The 19879-nt window shown below is 38.5% G+C and overlaps 1 protein-coding gene across 1 annotated transcript in view; it reads left to right on the top strand.

Annotated features, from left to right (window-relative positions):
• Positions 1-19879, top strand: part of NRK (Nik related kinase) — a 130346-nt gene that overhangs the window by 16974 nt on the left and 93493 nt on the right. The gene's annotated exons all lie outside the window — the stretch shown is intronic.

Genomic DNA, 19879 nt, shown 5'->3' with positions numbered 1-19879 from the left:
ATGGGGGTGGGCAATTCTACTCTGTTTTGTAGGGAAACTATGACTTGTTGCAAACGTCTTTTAATTATTATTCAATACCAGTGCAAAATTGGGTAGCCGTTAGTTATATTGGGAATTAAGAAATTCTTCATCATATGTTATTTTATCTGAAAGCATTTTACTAAATAAACATTGTATTAAGAAGTCAAGATAATGATCTGAATATCCAGAATGAACTCCTTTGCCCTAGTCTTCATGAAGGTCTTGACTACACCTCAAACTTCAAGTATCAATCTCCTTCGCCTTGCACATGTGATAAGAACATCAAAAGGAATGGGAAATTGTTCAAGCAAAGGAAAAATAGACTCCAAAGAGAATAAATCTCTATAATTTGAGTCGAGAGTCTAATTGTCACATGTATTTGGCATAGAGTTCCAAATTAATACTGGTAGAGGGAAGGGATGGTTATTGATTTCTTAAAAGCATGCCTTGGGGCATAAGTAAGTAGTCCTTGTTAAGTGATTTGAGCAATCATCTGTCCCTTGGTAGTCTGTAGATTTTGTGAGTTATCTAAAGGTATGTCATTACAATCATAAACAAATTCATGAGTAGCTTACACTCTGGAAGTGTATATGGAAAATTCTTTTCAAAATGTTGTCCAGTGCATCCCTCTTAAATGTGATTTTGAAAAATCGTTATTTGGCATGTTGTTTTTCCTTGCAAGCTTCACCAGGCAGATGAAGTGTAGGCTTTATTCGTTTCATTTGGGGGATTTGAAGTTGGGACCAGTAATGGAAACAGGAAGGAAAGAAAGAAATGCTGTCCTCAAAACTGATGACACACGATTTATGATATTTTAAATTAAATTTCTGAACCATGGAACTGACATTTGGGTTGCTAAGTCACTAAACCTATTGGATAGAGGTTTGAGTATTTTTCCTTTTCAGCTGAAATTATACTGTTTATTTGCCTACCAAATGTCTAGAACTGTGAATGCTTTCTTTTTAGGTAGGAAAGTTTCCTCACATCCTTGCCATTCTGCAAATATAGCTCAATGCAGCCAGCCAACAAATATTGCTTGAGTACCCGTACAGGGCACAAGTGTGCATTTCTTTACAGATGGCAAGCTGTAGAAGCCGAGGTCGAAGGCGAGTTGTTGTTCTTTCCTCGTGCAGTAGTACCGCAGGTCCACGGTCAACTCTTTGTCCCATCTTCTCCTATTACGTCACCTCTTTGTAATGTCCCTCAAAAGTATTATTCTTTCTTCAGTAATTTTTCAGTCAGCTCTAGTGTAGGAAACCTTTAGTATGTCCATTAAAACTAACAAATATTGTTTTGAATTACCAGCTTTTTCCACAATAAAAGATTTTTAAAAATATGTCTTTTGCATTCCCACTTTTATCTTAAGTACTATGCTAGGTACTAGACAATTGTTTTAAAGAACCAAAAGCATTTGGAGAGAGAATATTCATTTAATGTTAGTAGGGATAAGGAAGAAATATTTCTCACATAAGTATCGTGTCTATAGGCAACCATGGGCTCACACAAGACAACACTTGTTAGGCTGGCATAGGTCCAGGCCGTGTTTCATTCTGTTGTACATAGCGGTGACTGTGAGTCGGAACCATCTGGATGGCACACAGCAGCATCAGGGACATGGCTTTCCTATTTGAGAAGAGAATTTTGGATAGCTGGCATTTGGAGATTAGTTGAGATGGGATAAAGAAAGGATCCTGGGTGGTGGAAACAACTTGTGCTAGACTCGTAACGAAGAGGTTGTTGGTACAAATTCACCCAGAGATGACTTCAAAGAAACACCTGATGATCTGCTTTTATAAGATTACAGCCATTGAAAACCTTAGGCAGTAGAGTTCTACTCTGAAACGTGTGGAGCCAGTGTGAGTCAGAATTGACTCAGCGACTATGGATTTAGGATTCAAGTGAGGAAACAGTAATTTCGTGATTTATCCTTGATGTAGAAACGTCTAATAAACCCTCTTAAATGAAACCTCAAGAATAAATGTTTCCTTAATAAGGGAACAGAGGTTAAAAGTATTTGCAGTGAGGGTTAAAAGAAGCAGAATAAGGCAAATAAAGGCCTTGGAGAAAATGAAATGCCTATGTTGCCGTGACATCTCTCCAGCTAAGGAACATAACCCAGGCCTCTGAATTGTAGTTTTCTCCTTTTCTCTCTGTATTATACCAGAATTTACTCCTGGCACCGAAGAAAACTTGAGAGAAATTCAGAAGCTACATAGTAATGAAAATGGAAACTTGTATTCCTAGATGGTCACAATGAACATTTCTTACTACTCTAATCTATTTAATAAATCCACAGGTAGCTCTTTGGAAAAGTTTAAAATCCTATATTAGGTGCATTAGGGTAACGTAAAAATCTTTACCTTATATCTTCTGATAACTTAACCCCACTGGTTCTTATAAAATTGTTTCAGGGCAGAAAGACAAGTTTAAATGGACTGAAATACACATTTCTAAACACAAACACACTCACACACACACACACACACACACACAAAACCCCTTTCATTGCCACCGAGCCAATTCGGACTCATAGTGATCATATGGACAGATTAGAACTGCCCCCCTTTGGGTTCTTGAGATTGTAAATCTTTAAAGGAGTGGAATGCCTCATCTTTCTCCCTTTCTAAGTAAAAGTCAAGACGAACTCTTTACAACACAGTGGCTTCAATCAAATGAATTCCAAATCTTATAAAACTTAATAAAATGTATGGATAAATCCCTCTAGGGAAAGAGAAGTTAATTATTTCAGATAGACATAGAGCATTGCCTAATTGGTGTTTAACTTATATATTTGAAAGTCATTCTTCATATTTCATATTCACATATTTACCTGGAAAATTGTTAGACACCATGTTAGAGATTGAGCAGGGTTGGTAAGCACAGTGTAAGAAATATGAAGGTGGTTGAAGTACCAAGAGTTCTTGATTTCTTTAGTATTTGACAAAAGAAAACTATTTAGCTAGGTCTTCACTATATTTTATGAAAGAAATCCTTTGGAAAATAGCATTTTGGCAATTCCTCATCTTGAAATAAATATGTCTTAACTTGTAGGATGGCACTATAACCTTTCTTGAATATTTGTCTATCTAATGTGCTGTAGCAGTCTGGATGCTACAGTGGTTCAAGTGCTTGACTTTTAACGGAAAGGTCAGCGTTTTTCTTCTATGGAAAAAAAAACACAGTAGTCTGTTCCCCCATTAAGATTGTAGCCTTGGAAACTATGGAGGCATTCTACTCTGTCTTATAGAGTTGCTATGAGTCAAATATGACGTGATGGCAATGGGTTTATTTTGTTTTTCATTTTACTTGCTTTCATGGGTAATTGCATTTATAAATTACTTTGTAGCTCTCTAGGGGTGCAAAAGGAAAGCTGGAAAGCCTTATCAGTTCATGCAGGTAGAGCTACTCTGAAGGGAGGTGGTAAACTACTCTTACGCAAAAAGATCTATAAGAAAAACTATACTATGTTATCAAATAACATGAAAATGTGTCAGCAGTTGCTTACCTGCATCCTTATTTTTCCCAGCTCAGCTACCACCCAGGCAGTTCTTCCTCTATGAGAGCATAGAAGAAAAGGGTGGGGGGATGGAGGGACAAGTTGCGTGTAATTTCAATCAGGGAAGTAATGATATAGAAGTGGTTTGTGTCTAATTTGTATTGGCAAAAATAAGAAAGCTCCTTTTTAAGTATGTCATTTTTAGAGTCCCTTTATGGCCAAGAAAAGGTGGTTGGATTATTCAGGTTCCCCTGAGGGAAAAGAAGATTGATTATATTCTAAGCACTGCCTGTAACATTTTGTATAAATCATTAACTCTGAGGGAAAACACACAACAACAACAACATGAAACAAAACACCACTAGGATGAAAATGGGCTAGTCTAAGACTCCTCAGACGAGGACAGCTGCTCTTTGTGAGAAAACAAAACGAAGCAAAAAGACACCAAAATTGCTTGATCTACAGCTTTGAGTGAAGAATATAAAAGATAAAGGATGAAATGTTGGCTGCTTTAGAGTGAGCGTGACGTTCTAGAAATTGCGTCACACTTAGTGAATGCTTACCTTGTGCCTAAGGAGCCAGGTTGTACAAGGGGTTCAGCATCGGGCTGCTAATCTGAAGGCCCACCAGCCTACTCTGTGGGAGAAAGAAGAAAGTGTCTGCTTCTATAAAGATTTATAGCCTCAGAAACCCTGTAAGAGTAGTTCTACTCCACTCTCTAGGATTGGTGAGTTAGAAAAAACTTGACAGCTGTGGATGTTGTTTGCTTGCTTTCACATTGTTCCTATCCCCATCCTACTCTTATTTCACAGATGACAAAAACATTCATCTTAGAACCTGGTGATTAATTAGCCACGTTCACCAGGCTAGGAAGTTGCTAAGTCCAGCGTTAAGCCAAGATGGGCCTGCCCCCTGTTTTTGTGCTCTCAAAGAACTATATTATATTCAGCTCATCATGTATAAAATCTAAATCCAACCCATTGCATTTGAGTTGATTGCAATTCATGGTGACCTCATGGGTATCAGAGTAGGGTTTTCAGTGGCTGACTTTTTGGAAGCAGGTCGTCAGGCTTTTCTTCTATGGTTCTGCTGGATGCATTCAAATAGTCAGATTTGGGGGTTAGTAGCTGAGTGCAAACTCTTTGAGCCACTCAGAGACCTCCAACTCATAAAAGTAAGGGCAAAAGACGTATTCAACTAGATCAGCCAGTTGAAAAATAATTCTCCATTATTGCACCTGAGTACTGAATACTGGTAATCTGGAATGACTGATGAAGCTCATTAGTGATGTGCCTCACTAGCATATGCATTCCTTTGTGATGGGCACGAATATACAAGGAGTCTGAAAATGCTTTGTGATGCAATTCTCTGTGGGCTCTGCAAATGCAAGGGAATATCTCCCCAATGGGCTATAATAGATAGAATTGCAGAGTAGATGGGGAAAAGAAAATACTCAATAGGATATTCAAATGCATATGTCCAAACTTCTACTCAGCCTCTTGGAAGAAAGTACTGGATAGGCACAGAAGTGCTTGATGTCCTTTTCACCCTCTAACTAAAAGAGTCTAATCTAGTGGGCATCTCTAGGGCTAAGGGTATCTTTCCTCAGTCACTGCTCCTACAGGGAATTCCAGGGAATAGAGAAACACCAGAGAAAAATCCCTGGTGGCATAGTGGTCATGCATTGGGCTGCTAACTGCAAGGTCAGCAGTTTGAAACCACCAGCAGAACCATGGGGGAAAGCGGAGGCTTTCTACTTGGATAAAGAATACAGCCTCAAAAACCCACATGGGACAATTTTACCCTGAGTCAGAATTGACTTGATGGTATTGAGTTTTATGACCATTCAAAGATGAAACAGAACCTTGTTATCCCATTTGGGAATGATTGATTTCTGATTAGTGGGAGGTATTAGTAATTAACACATTTTAAAGGTAATATTTGTACTCTGTAATATATGCATTTCTAGGAGCGCAGATGCAATTAAAAAAAGTTATGTATGTGAAGATATTACTTAGAGTTCCCTGATTGTCCTTTGCCCAAGAACTTGTACCAGAGTTGGGGCTGGACTGATTTACATGTATGTGGCTAAGGGGCCACACCTTGGAAGGGTAGAGAAGTGGCAGAGGAAGAGAGTGGAAAAAGTGTGGATGGAGCTAATTAGGGCATTGTACTGAAATCAGAAGGTGCATACTAGGAGTGCTGGTCCAATCAGATGGGAGTGCAGACTTGAATAGCATTAAAGTTTAAAGCTTTCTTCGTGGTTCACCTAGTAAAGAGCCGTACAAATAGTAGCCACAAAAGCATCAGAGACTGAGGATGAGAAGCAAAAAGTTCAATGGAGACTCCCTAGTGTTCATTTCCTCCCCTTTTATCAATGTTGTTATGTCATTCTCCAAGTAGGCATTCTGAGAAAAGTAAGGTATGTCCAGCATGTCAATGTTCCTCACTTTTGTAAGTTTCTTTGTAACTTATACAAGGACTTATAGATATGGGTGTTTGGTGAGGAAAAAAAGGCATGTGAACAAGTGACCTCCCACATGACATAGTTAAGCAGGGTTTCTCTGCATATGTACTTTGATGGAAAGGATCAACTAAACCTTGCTAAGCCACTGCTAGAGTCATGTTGGCCTTTCAAAATCATACCGCCTAAGTAACTTTCTACTCTGATTATAAAAAGGGGGGGTCTGTGCAGAGATAAATATTTCCAAAGGATGGAAATCTTAGCCTTACTTATTTTATTACTTTTTGCTGAATGAGTCATTTAGGAAGCTTGAAAGAGTATACTTTTTCGCTGGGTACTGTAGTTTTTTGTAGTATTGTTGGCATGGCCCAGTATAAGGATGGTTTCAAGAGAGCCTCATACCTTCAGGAAGATGTCTAGAACATGTGCAAATATTTCCTGACTGAGAAGATTGGCAGTCGTTAGGAAGAAAAACACATCTCGACAAGAGCTCACAAACAGCCTTGCTTCTCTTCATCTTCTCACCCTTGCCAGCCAGCCAGTGTGATGTTGGTGTTGTTTTTTTTTAACTAACTTAAATTTCAAAAACTGAAAGGACACAAAGTTAAACTTTAAAAGTGTCCATCGTGGGGATAGTGCAGGTCCTTTATTAATGTGTATATGTATTTGGACCAATTTGAGGCCTATTTTCAGCATGCTTTCCCAATTTAAGAACCGGAAGTCCCACATCCTGGGAACTCTCATCGGTCCAGGATGATTGGTCAAGTGATGTTTATGCTGGATTTGTACCCTTTCATACTTGAATGGCATATTGTACTTGACAAGAGATGGTGGCATCCAAAATACTTCTTACAAGGGACTTCTCAGGCAGAGCTCAATGCCTGAACTCTAGAGAAGGAGACTAAAGAAACATAACTCACTCATGTCTTAAGCCTCCTTCTCTGAAATCCTTCAGATGAGATTCCCTGGCATGAGTCCAGAGCTGTCCAGATAAGCTACCCCCATTCCCTCTGCCTTTTTGAATTCTGGACATTGGGGGATAAGTGAGTTGGGTGGGGAAAGTGTTTATAGAATTCATTAGAGTTTGACCATTTAGCTTATCCCAGATAAATCATTTTAAGAAATAAATAGCAAATTAATTATTTCCATGAATACATAGAGGTTGGGTTGTAAAGCCTTGTTCACCCTACAAAACAGAAACTTTTCTTAATGAAAAAAAAATAGGCACACTATTTGCCTCTAAAGCAGCTGGCTGTATGCTCTCACCACCTTTACAAGTGCTAATTTTTTAAAGTTTGTTGGTACTGTGAATTATCTTGCCATATATTCCATTTTACGTACAACTCAAATGAATTAGAATAACAGAGATTTAATGCCTGATGATGTGTCTCTAGGTTCTTATTGAAACAAAAGCCACTGAAGTCTTTACAATGCAACCTGCCCCCTATTTGCATTAAGAGGCACAATGAGCTGTAGGCCAAACAACTTCACTTAGCCTCAATAAAACTTTTCATTCTAATAAAACTAAGAGAGCAATAACTCACATATTCATGGCTTTTTAAATATCCCCTGAAGTAGCAATGTGCTGAATATAATTTAGTCAGTTAATTCTATGTTCTGTGATTTTCCTTTTTCAAGTTCTATGCTACCGGGCCTTAATGATCTTCAGGTAGTGGGAAGTAGTGGGTGGGAGACCCCAGAACTAGGGTTTCCAGATTTAACAAATAAAAGTACAGGATGTCCAGTTTACACTTGGATGTTAGATAAACAATGAATTTTTTTATTTATTAATATAAGTATATACTAATGATCTTAAATAGCTCGGATTTGCTGCTCATTAGTATGGTGCAATGGTTAAATACTTGGCTGCAAGTAAAAAAGCCAGCAGTTTGATACTGCCTATTGGCTCTGTAGGAGAAGAGCCCTGACAGTCTGCTCCCATAAGGATTTTTGTTGTTGTTTGCCATGGAATTGATTCTAACCTAAAATTAGCCCCCTGTAGGACAGAGTAGAAGTGCCCCGCAGAATTTCTAAGGCCCTAATCTGTATGGAAGCATTTTGCCACATTTTTCACAGAGTGGCTGGTGGGTTTGAATGCCAATCTTTCAGTGAAGAGTACCATTTTAGCAGATCTAAGAAGCTGCCCCTAGGTGGTGCAAATGGCTAACACTTTGAGCTGCTAAATGAAAGACTGGAAGTTTGAGTCTACCTAGAGATGCCTTTGGGAAAGGGCTGGTGGTCTACTTCTGAAAACGATACAATGAAAACTTACTGCCATTGAGTTGATGCCAACGCAGAGCAACCATACAGGACATGGTAGAACTAACACTGAGTTTCTGAGACTATAACTCTTTATGGGAGTAGAGCCTCATCTTTCTCCATCAGAGCTGCTAGTGGTTTCAAATGGCTGCCCTTGCAGTAAGCAGCCCACCAGGGCTCCTCAGTCACTATTGTAAGACACATGGGGTCCCCACAGATGAATTCATTTTATGGCAGCTTTTTAAAAAGAAGCTGGTCCCCAAATAGCTACTTCTTCTCACTTCTGGCAAATTGGGGATGCTTTCAGATCTCCCGAGCAAAACTGAATTGCTGGTAGCTGCAGGGGCCCCTGAATCCAGGTGAATCCAACAGACCAAAGCACTGCCAGGTACTGTGCCACCCTCAAAATTGTCATGTGTGAATCCATTGCGGAAGCTACTGTGTGGATGTGTTTTATGGAGCGCTTTCTTCTTCACAGGCCCTCTGCTTTACCAAACATGATGCCGTTTTCCAGGGACTTGAGCCCTCTGCTTTACCAACCACAATGTCATTTGCCAGGGACTGATCCCTCCTGTTAACATGTCTAACGTTTGGGAGAGGAAGTCTCGCCATCCTTGCTTTTAAGGGGCATTGCAGCTTTATTTCTTGCAAGATAGATTTCTGTGTTTTCTTTGGGTGGTCCATGATACTTTCTATATTTTGTCTGCTTAGTGGAAGGACGCAGGCTAGTGACTTGCCTGGGCACTTCCAGCTTTATTGTACCAAATGCGATCTCCAGTCCCTTGTGGGACTGAACTCAATATCAACCACAATGATCTGCTCTTTCACACGCCAGGCTACCATTGGCCTCAATATATATTGTTTAAAGAAAGAATGATTGTGCTGTTTGTAGCCCCCATAACATACAGTTCATTTCCTTATTGGCTTAAATCACTTATTTTAGTCCTTGAAACTGGGAGTCTTGCCAGTTAGGTCGTGACTAGTTAGGTCGTGACTACTTAGGTCGTGACTAGGTCGATAGCAATAGAGATAGACTGCCAGCAGAGATGTTTACATCCAACCATAACATCACCTGTGTCTAAATTCCCTCAGCATGACCCAAAGAACATAAAGAATTCCAAATTTTGGGATTTTGTAAGAATTTTTCCATTTTTGTAGAGAATTCTTCCTGAAGGATGACTAACAATCTGTAAAGGAGGGATACTTCTATAGTGTAATTATAAGAAGATTCTAAAGGGAGTTCCACTTAACAGAAGGTCTTTCGTTAATGTGACATGCTAGTTGTACCTCCTGTAAATTTGCTGAATCCTAAGTAGAGAAGGAATTCGCGCCAGTAACACTGTCACCCACCTAATATCTCTCAGAGACTTCATTTGTTATACACCTTCTGTCATCATCAACTTACTTTCTGGGGCTTTAGGGAAAAATAGCTCCTGGTTTAAAAGGTAGGGAGGCCCTGCCCCATTAAGTAGATCTATCTGGTGTTCTAGTCAATAACAGTTTAAAGTTGACATCAATTAAATGCTTACTACATACCAAGTCACTGTTCTATATACCTTGTAGGCATGAACTAATTTGATCCTCACCTCACAAGGCAATTTTTATAAATGCTATTCCAATTTCATATGTGAACTCAATCATGGCCATCAAGTCATAAATGAAATGCTACAGGGTTTTCGGGGCTGTAAGTCTTTACAGGAGCAGAGAACCTCTCTTTCTCCTGCAGAGTGGCTGATGGGTTTGACCCACCGACCTTCTGATTAGCAGTTCAATGCTTATGGTACGGCACCACCAGGAAGGACACAGAGAGGTAAAGAACACGTATAAGGTTACACATCAAGTGGATGAGCCAAGTTTTGCAGTCAAGCCTGTCTACACTGTAAACTCCTCACTTAGCTATGCTATGTGCAACTACAAACACATGGTAGTGGACACAATAGGAAGCATCTCTACATAATATCACTGAGGACCACCAAGCCCCAAGCAATGTTTATAAGGAGACTAGTGTGGACAGCGCTCACAGTTCTAGTAGCATTAGTATGTCCCTCTAGTCAGTCTTAAAGAAGCTTTCTGATGAAGACAGAATTGAAGAATTATAGTTGCAGTCAATTGACAAGCGCAAATTACATGGCATATTTTATGGGAAACATTAGAGCTACATGAAAATTTAATTAGCCATTCATGAAGTACTTGTTCTGAATAGAAAATATTTAAGAAGAATTCAATTAAAATTTCTTACTGAGAAACTTTTAAGAAAACATTTTATGGAAAATCGTTCAATAGCAAAGTGTCTCAGGCATATAGGTTTTCGAACCCATCAGAATGGAAATAAATTAGACATGCTGTAATATTGTACTTTATACAATTTTAAGAGGTAAAGCTTTTGCTCAAAAATCTACTCTGTAGATACATTTACAACAACACCTGGAAAGATCTGATGAAAACTTATGGGGGCATGAGTTCATATTAATGAGGGAAGAGCACCTCAAAAAGGAGGGTGAAAATGGTTATATAACTAAGAAACTCATATTTAGAAACATTTGGATTAGTGTATGTTCTGCTGTGTATATTCTTAACAGCAACAAAACAATTAAACCACACACACACAGAGAAAGTAGACGAATCCCTTTTATGAAAGCTCTCACCAGGAAGCAATTGTTTTAGGTTCATGAAATAAATCCAAAGCAGTCAGCTTTTAATTCATGAAGGGGTTTATTTTGACACAGTTTGAAGGATGCAGCTTCTATCCCTGTATAATCAAAGTCATCCCAGTCTTCTGGCATGTCATAGTAAGGTTATGTGCTTTGGTATGACATAGATCTAAATTCAATTCCTGGCATTAGGAGGGGACAGACCACTTAACCATAAAACTTTAGTGGGTCAGGTTCACATAAAAGCAACAGCGATAATAAAACCCATTATGCAGTGTAGCTGTTTCTATTCTTTGTTAACCCATTCCTACTCACTCTAAGCTTTTCAGATTTCAATAGATACTCTAATTTCCAGTTAGTTATCCCTTAAGTATCCTAAATATTTCTAGGGAGCTAAAGGTGAAATGCCTCATTATATTTTCCTCTCATACCAGATTGTGAACAATTAAGATGGTGGTGATTTAAGTTGATTGTAAAAGCTATTGTCTTATTTTACTAGGGCACCATGTCTTTGAAATAATAAATATAACTCAAAGGTATTCCCCAGAATCTTATGAGTGATGGCTCTGAGTAAAAGATGTTATTCAGTCTAGATTAAGGAGGCTTTTTGATGCTTGTGACAATGCAAGGAATATCATATTTCATATACCAGGCTTGCACTGCTCCAGCCCCTGAAAAAAATAACCTTACATGAGCCTCACTTCCTGTCTTCATCCCATGACAAATTATTTTATTTCTACTTTACATCTCCCTCATTTTTTCTTTAGATGCTCACAATGTTCAGTGTAGTAAATGACTTTGACTGCTATGATTCTCTAAAATTTTTAGACACCATCTGGAGACAGTTCAAATAAATTTATTAAATGACTTCCCATCATGTTTATATCTTTATGCATTGCAATATTATGTAATACCTTGAGGATGTTGAAAACATTGAATAAGTATTTGAGCCTCTGACCTGCCTACACCTAAAATGTTGTCTCTGCATCAATCCTTAGGTGACCTTGTTAACTAGCAGTTGATGCTGGATATGCAGAAGGCTGTGAGGGAAAGGAACAGGAGGAATGAGAATATATGCTAGATCATGCATCTCAATGTTTCATGCCTTTCAGAGCAACCCACAATTTGACGCGTTGAGAAACTTCTAAAACAACATTGTGTGCAGAGTCAGGACTTGCTGCCCTCTGATGAAGCAAAATGCCCTGCTTTCTCTATTGCAGTGGTTCTTAAGCAGGGCTGTTCATCAAAAGTGTCTGAAAGAATCATTTGGAAATGCAAATACTCAAGACCCACATCAAAAACCACCACTTAGATAAACTGGAGACTCCAAGTGTAGATTAGAACTCTCAAACAAAACATATTACTTTTTTTCATAAATTGGAAAGATAAGAAGAAAAAAAACTAAATATATGTGTTGGGGAGGCCAGAGATTTGGGTGAATACAGTGTGATTTTCAGGGAAGGTATTTCACACCCAAAATAGGTCCTGCAGACCAGCCTGCCACATTCCTCAAAATTCCAGAGTCATTCCTTTGGACTTCTAAGTCATTTTCTGACCAGAAATGACCAGTTCACATGCATATAATACATTAAGTAATGTATTAAGCCACTAATTAACATTTTAGTACAGATGAGATTAGTTCTCACCTTAATCCTAAGGGAAATGAGGCACAAGACAGGTATATTATTTTTGATGGCTGTTAGCAATGGAGGGGGAGAGATTTGTTGTGTGGAGAGTTGTTCCCAGGGAAAGTAAGGCCAGATGTGGCACCTCAATAAGAGAATGCCTCAAGGGTGACCTGGGAGGGGTCAGGTGAGAGCAAGGCAAAGGACAAGTTTACCAGAGGTTATTTAATTGCCCTTGTTGGAAACAGCCTGCTTTTCTCACTCCTACAGGCTCAAGTCTCTTTTGCTTAGAATCACCCTCCATTGACCCTGGCTTATTTAAATGCAAAGCCGCAAAAGGAGAAAGCTGAAGAAACCTAATCCTATCATTTTGGGTCTCCAATATTAAACAGCTGATTGATTTGGCCCATTTCATGAAAGCACACACATACATATATTCAAAGCAATTGGTTGAGTTTGTTAATTCAAGGAAAACAGTTGGACCCAGTTAGACCAATGGAGGCATAGCTTTCTCAATTACTTTGAGAATGTGATACTCTCTTTGCTTACCTCACTCAGAGTTGTGGGGTCTTCTTTCTACTTTGGAAGAGTCTCTGGTTGGGGCAAATTGTTGTGTGTGACTGCTAGTCCAAGGGGTGCTGTTGGAATCTACACAGACAAGCCTTCACAGTAGGCCTTGGGATCTATCCTTGACTAGCTCATGGCCATTTCTTATTCTTGCCACATTCTCCCAAGTTAATATTTATTGCCTAAAGCAAACACTTAAGAGAATTAAAACTAACCCTGTTGCAGTTCTTCCAAAAGATAGAGAAAGAAGGAATAATGTTCTGTGAATAATAAGTGTTCTGTGAGGGAAGTATAACCCAATACTAAAGCTAGACAAAGACACTACCAATTAAAAAATAGAAAACAAACTACAAGATAATATCTTTTATGACTGTAGATTAAAAAAATCTTCAACAATGACAAACAACTAGCACACATAATCTAAAAGTGTAGTAAGAATCATACAAAATTGTTAGGGATATTGGACATCTCATATGCCTACACTGCTGGTAGAATTGAAAAATACAACCACTGTGTAAATGGTATAGCACTTCCTTAAAAGTTAGAAATAAAGATACTGTATGATCTAGTCATCCTACCTCTATCCTAGAAAAATAAGAATCATGATGCCAACAGATATACACACACCCATGTTGATCACAGTATTATTCAATACAACAAAAAGATAGAAACAACCTAAGGATGCACCAAGGAATACTAAGTGATATTAAAGAGTCTTGATGAATCCATGAAACATCTCACAGCATGGATGCACCTGGAGGAAATTATATAAATGAAATAAGTCAATCATAAAAGGATACAAAAAGATCAAGAAAAGGTTTGATGCATAGGTAGGTACATATGTAAGCAGAGTAGATATGGGATGGCATACGGGAGCATACACTGGAGCATAAAGAAGTTTAGCAGATGATATTTATATATAGTATACCATATACACTAGGGTATACGCTGAGGTTTTCAGCACATTTTTTATGCAGCTTTGTGGTAAAATTAGGTGCCTTGGCTGATATTCGGGTCAGCTTATACTCAAGTATATACAGTATATGTAAGTATTTGTATTACTGAAATGTAGCCAAATATATGAGAGCATACAAGGGCAAAGTTACATAATCTTCTTAGCCATAACCAAACACCTTGAGTTCCTGAGTCACTAGGCTTGAGGGTTTGGCACTATCGTCTTAGAGTACAGCTAGATAAATGTGCATGACACAGTCCACGAAAACAAAGTTGTACATCTTATTTCTGTGAGTAGAGACTGGGGCCTTAAAAGCTTGATAGCTCTCACCTAAGCCACTATTGATTTCTTCTCATCTGGAGCAAAGAAGAGTGAAGCAAATGAAAGACTCAGGGGGAAAGTATTCTAAAGTACTAAAGAATCACACAAACCACTGTCTCCACGAGCTTGAGACCAGAAGAACTAGGTGATGCCTATCTACCAATACTTATAACTTAGATAGTGATTGTAATACTAGACACAGGACAGAGTGGGGGGAAATGTGGAATAAAACCCCACATCAAAAAATACCAGACTTGATGATTTGATAAAGACAGGCGAAACACTCAAGACTTTGGCCTTTACACATTCTTAACTAAACCAATTCCCAATGATCACCTTTCAGCCAAGCAAAATGAACAGTAATCACTTTGAGGAATGTGGTTGTCAGAACAATTAACTATGGGAGTCCAAAAGGGCGGAACTTTCCAAAAACCAATGTTTTGAAGGCCAGAAGGGGCCGGGAAGATAGGCAAATGGTATTTGGAACTCAGGGAATAACACTGTTGCTCCATTGAGGGGATTGCACTTACTTTAGAAAGCAAAATATGTATAAATTATTGAATGAGAACATGATTTCACTAAAACCACAGTCAATTTACAAACATCCATGCAGTATGATCGAATGGCATATATTCCAGGAATGCAAGGATGTGGTTCGAATTAGAAAATTAACCAACATAATACATACCAGTAGTATGAAGGGAGGGAAAAAGTCATGTGATCATCTCACTGGATAGAGAAAGGACATTTGATAAAATCCAACACACTTTCACTTTTTTTTTCTTTATTCCCCCCAACACCCTTTCTTGATGAAAACTTCAAGGAATATTGAACTAGGAGGATAATTTCTCAATATAAGACAAAGCATATATAAAAAGTCAAGAGCCAACATTATCCTGGATGGGCTTTCTAACTGATATCAGGAAGAAGGCAAGGGTGCCCACTCTCATTACTTCTATTTAATGCTGTATTAGATGCTCTATTCAGATGAATAAGACAAGAAAAAGGAGTAAAATGTATTCAGATGGGTAAGGAAGTAAAATGATCTCTATTTGTAGATGATACCATCCTATGTATAGAAAATCCCCACATTGTCCATGAGAAAACTTCTAGAATTGTTCGACAAATTTAGAAAATTTACAAAGTTATTACAATGTTATCCAGCTATAGTCATCGGAACCTGGTACTGGTATAACAATATTCCCATAAACCAATGGAATAGAGTGGAGAGTTCAGAAATGAACTCACATTTATAATCAACCTATCTGTCACAAGAGTGCTAAGTCCATTCGATGGTTGAGGAAGAGCAAAAGATCAGTTGATCATAGCCTAAAATGTGTTTAGTGTTTCTAACCTCTCAGTTTGGTGTGTAGTGTTAGAACCTTAACAGCTTGCAATCAGCCATCTAAGGCACACGTGATGTTTGTTCACCTGGAGCAATAGAGGAAGAAGGAGAATCAGGCCTAAGAGTAGGATATGGAAGGTGTGGCTAATTGTCTGCCTGGCTACCATTACCGAACATTCTGACCAAAGATTCCTTAGAAGAATCCAGATAAAAAGAACAAAAATGCAGAACAGAATTTAAAATTTGCATGATTCTAGACTTTCTGGAGTCATGTTGGGTAGATGAACTCTTGAAACTATTGCCCTGAGATTATTTTTAGGTCTTGAAGCCAAAACCATTCCCTGAAAGTCTTCTTCAAACTGGACAAGAGTTTATCTTAATTAGAAAAAAACTGTCTGCCTTGATCATTATACTCTTTCAAGAACTACCCATCAGCGACTGGAAGTATTAGATTGAAACAATCCCAATTTAACAGATTAGATAGGAAATGTAGGGACCAGGGACTTTATGCCAATGAGGAAAGAACAACCCAGACAAGGAAGGTGAGAATGGCTACTCAGAGAATATAATCACCATCCCTAAATTGTACCTGTAGACACTTTTCGATTGGTGTGGGTTTTGCTGTGTATTTTCTCAGCAACAACCAAATAAATATGTTTAGAGAAAAATAAAAAATAAACTATGAAAGCATGTCTTGGGCTTTGATAACGCAAATATGCTGATGCCTCTACTCCCACACCACAAATCTTTGAAAGTTTAGGAATACATGTAGACCCTGGTTTTGATGATAGAATTACTATTTCTTACTTTGCATATGTATCGTGTTAGTGAATTGGAAAGTTAAGCAATTTGTTCCTTATATCTTAATACATAGTCTAGTAGCATTTTAGGGCTGTCCTTATAAGTTCTTACTTGGCAAGTTAGTGTTGGCGGCTTAGTGCCAGGGTTTGGAGTACTATAATGGCATTCCTAGGGATAACTTAGGGTTCACTAAATGTGTCTAGAGAACTTGCAAATCTGGAAACGGGGACACAATTTCCCAGAAAGGGCAAAAGCTGACACTGGTAGTGGAGAGAGTTGTAGGAATGGACGGATTCCTTTTGCTAGGATTTACTGAGTGAGATACTTTGTGGATGATTTGAGGACTCTGGCTGCCCTAAATATTGGTCTAGTCCAGCTATCTTGATCAGTCAACCAATTTATTCATTAAAAAATATTTTCTCAAACCAATTGCTGGACTAAATGAATTCTTGGTTAACTGTACACAGTTATTTCATCCAAGACAAATGTCCTGAAGACATAGCCTAAGTTTGAGTATACTCCTAGTGATAAACTGAGGAAACACTAACATCTACATGTCACATAAATATAATTTACATTTAGTTAATTGGCTTCAGATGAAACCTATTCATTTGAGTCAAAGAAAGCACCAAACCTTTTACAGCCTAGTAATATACTTGTGCCCATGTTTCTTTTAACCCACATCCAAGTTGACTGAACCCAGGTTCACTCTTGTCTGGTAAGTAGCATTTTAAGTGGACATGTCAGGTGATAAATGTCCTCTGCTCTTTCTCGGTTTGGGTTTCAGTGTTTACCAAAGAATCCCCAGTTGTATCCATTCTCTCTCTCTCTCTCTCTCTCTCTCTCTCTCTCTCTCTCTCTCTCTCTCTCTCTCTCTCTCTCTCTCTTTCTTTCAACTATTTTTCAAGTAAAGCCGTAGCCTTAGGGACCTGCATAATGTATTGCCTGAAGCAAAGTTCAAACTACTTGGAATTACTCAAACTTGAGTTTTAACCCTACTTCTTCCACGTCCACATCGTGGGCAATTCGAAACTATCAGCAGCTCTTCAGGTGAAAGACCTGGCTTTGTATTCCCATAAGTAATTATAGTCCCTGAAACCCACAGGGGGTCACTATGTATCAGCATCAACTCGATGGCAATGAGTTTAGTTTGCTTCTCTAGGAGCAGTTGATTGTTTCACACTCTTGACCTTCAGGTTAGCAGCCAACTCATGACCACAATGCCACCAGGAACCTGGAAGGTTACAGCCATTGAAAATCCTTTGGAGCTCTGTACACATTGGGTCCCCTGAGTCAGAATTTACTCCATGGAGATTGATTATAATGTAGTTAACATTTTAAAAAGGAGCCCTGGTGATATAGTGAGTTACACGTTTAACTGATAACCACACTATCAGCAGTTCAAACCTACTAGCTGCTCCCTGGGAGAACGATGAGGTTGTTTGCACTCATAAAGATCCAATCCCTGGAAACCATAAGAAGCAGTTCTACTCTGTCCTGTAGGGCCCTTAATGAGTCAGATTTGAAGGGATAGCAGTGGGTTTAGGATTTGGGGTATTGACATTAGTGAAGCAACCAAGTTAATAGAGAAATTAAGGATCATTACAACTAATAGTCGTTCTATAGTTATTAGTCAATCAGCAATCACTATAATTTTTCTGTGAGCCAGTTGATTCATAAAAATGGTTGTTGCCTTCCCTATTTTTTTCAAATATATCAATCACAGTAAAAACAAAACAAAGAACCCAAGCCCATTGCTATTGCGTCTATTCAGATTGATAGTAACCCTCTAGGACAGAGTAGACCTGCGCCATAGGGTTGCCAAGAATAACTTTCCCAAAAGCTGACTCCCAAATCTTCTGCATAGCAGCTGGTGGTTAAAACTACCGAACTTTTGGTTAGCAGCACAGCAATTACCCATTGTGCCACTAAGGCCCCTATTGACCATATTATATATATAAATCAAACCCATTGTCATGAGCTGATTCCTACTTATAGTGTCCTGAAATAGAGCTTTCTGAGATTGTAAATCTTCACAGGAGCAAACAACTTCATCTTTTTTACAACAAAACTACTGGTGGGTTTGAACTGGTCACCTTGGGGTTAGTAGTCATGCTTAATCCCCATGAGGGTGGCATCACCCTAGAAAGGAAAATTTGAGGAATTAACATTTGTATTGCTTCTACTCTGATTTCCTATGATCATTCTTTAATTTTAAAAGATAATGGAAAGCCATTTTGAAGAATTTTACTGTGGTAAAATTGAATGGATGCCTTTTGAAATTGTATCTAAATATTTATTGCCTTTCATCGTTGTTTAAAACCAGTTAAAAATCGAGAAATCCGCGAGATAACTCAGTGCTAAGGAAAACTCCACAAAAGAAGTGCCTAGATACATAAAAAAGAACTCTCCCTACAATCCTTTGTCTTATGGGAATTCCAGATTCTGGGGCTATGATCATTCTTAATTTTTGCCACTTAATCTGCAATGGTATGTAAACAATCTGTAATAAAGTACCACTAATGCTCCTGGAATGCCATGAAAATTCCTTTAGTTCATTATGCCATAGGGCTAGTGCTCATCTACATAAGATGCTAAACATCTGGATAGTTGACAATATTTGAATGTCATAATACCAAAGTGATAATGCCAATGTGCTTGCTAGTTATTCTAAAATTTTCATAGATGCAACATCAGAAAAAATAATGCCAATATTTATGACATTTACATGCCATTCCAGTTTTGGAAAAGTGAAATAACAATATACCAGGCTATAGATAACAATGCCACAAGGCCACTAGCTAACTATACTAAACCAAACTCAGCACCATCGAGTCAATTCTGATGGGTTACAAATTCCTGTTTGGACACTATCAGCTGGTCTGTGGGGAAAAGATGAAACTTTCTACTCCATGAAGATTTACCATCTCAGAAACTCACAGGGACAGGTCTAACATGCCCTATAGTGAGAATCCACTCGATGACAGTGAGCTACATAACCCAAGGATCACTGATGTGAGTTAGAGTTGGGTCTGATAACTACAAAATCAGTGGTTCAAACTTACCAGACAAGGCTGAGATCAAACACCCCGTATACAGTTGCTATGAGTTGGAACGGATTCTATGGCACTGGGTTTAGATTGGTTAATGTCCTTGGATACTGTGTTTACATATTCCTACATCTGAGGATGCTTTACATAGATGATAAATCTATTGGGTTTGGTCAGTAAATAGGTTGTCGGTGGGTGAATGGGTAGTGTGTCAATGAAAGGAGTCTGCTTTGATCCAACAAACAGTGAACAAGAGTTTATTGAGATGGTTAAGAACATGGAAACGGGACTTAGATTTTCTGGATTTTGACCCTGGCTCAGCCA

The sequence above is a fragment of the Tenrec ecaudatus genome, chromosome X, assembly GCF_050624435.1.
Source record: "Tenrec ecaudatus isolate mTenEca1 chromosome X, mTenEca1.hap1, whole genome shotgun sequence".
In the NCBI taxonomy this organism is placed as follows: Eukaryota; Metazoa; Chordata; class Mammalia; order Afrosoricida; family Tenrecidae; genus Tenrec; species Tenrec ecaudatus.
This window is presented reverse-complemented; position numbering and strand designations above follow the sequence as displayed.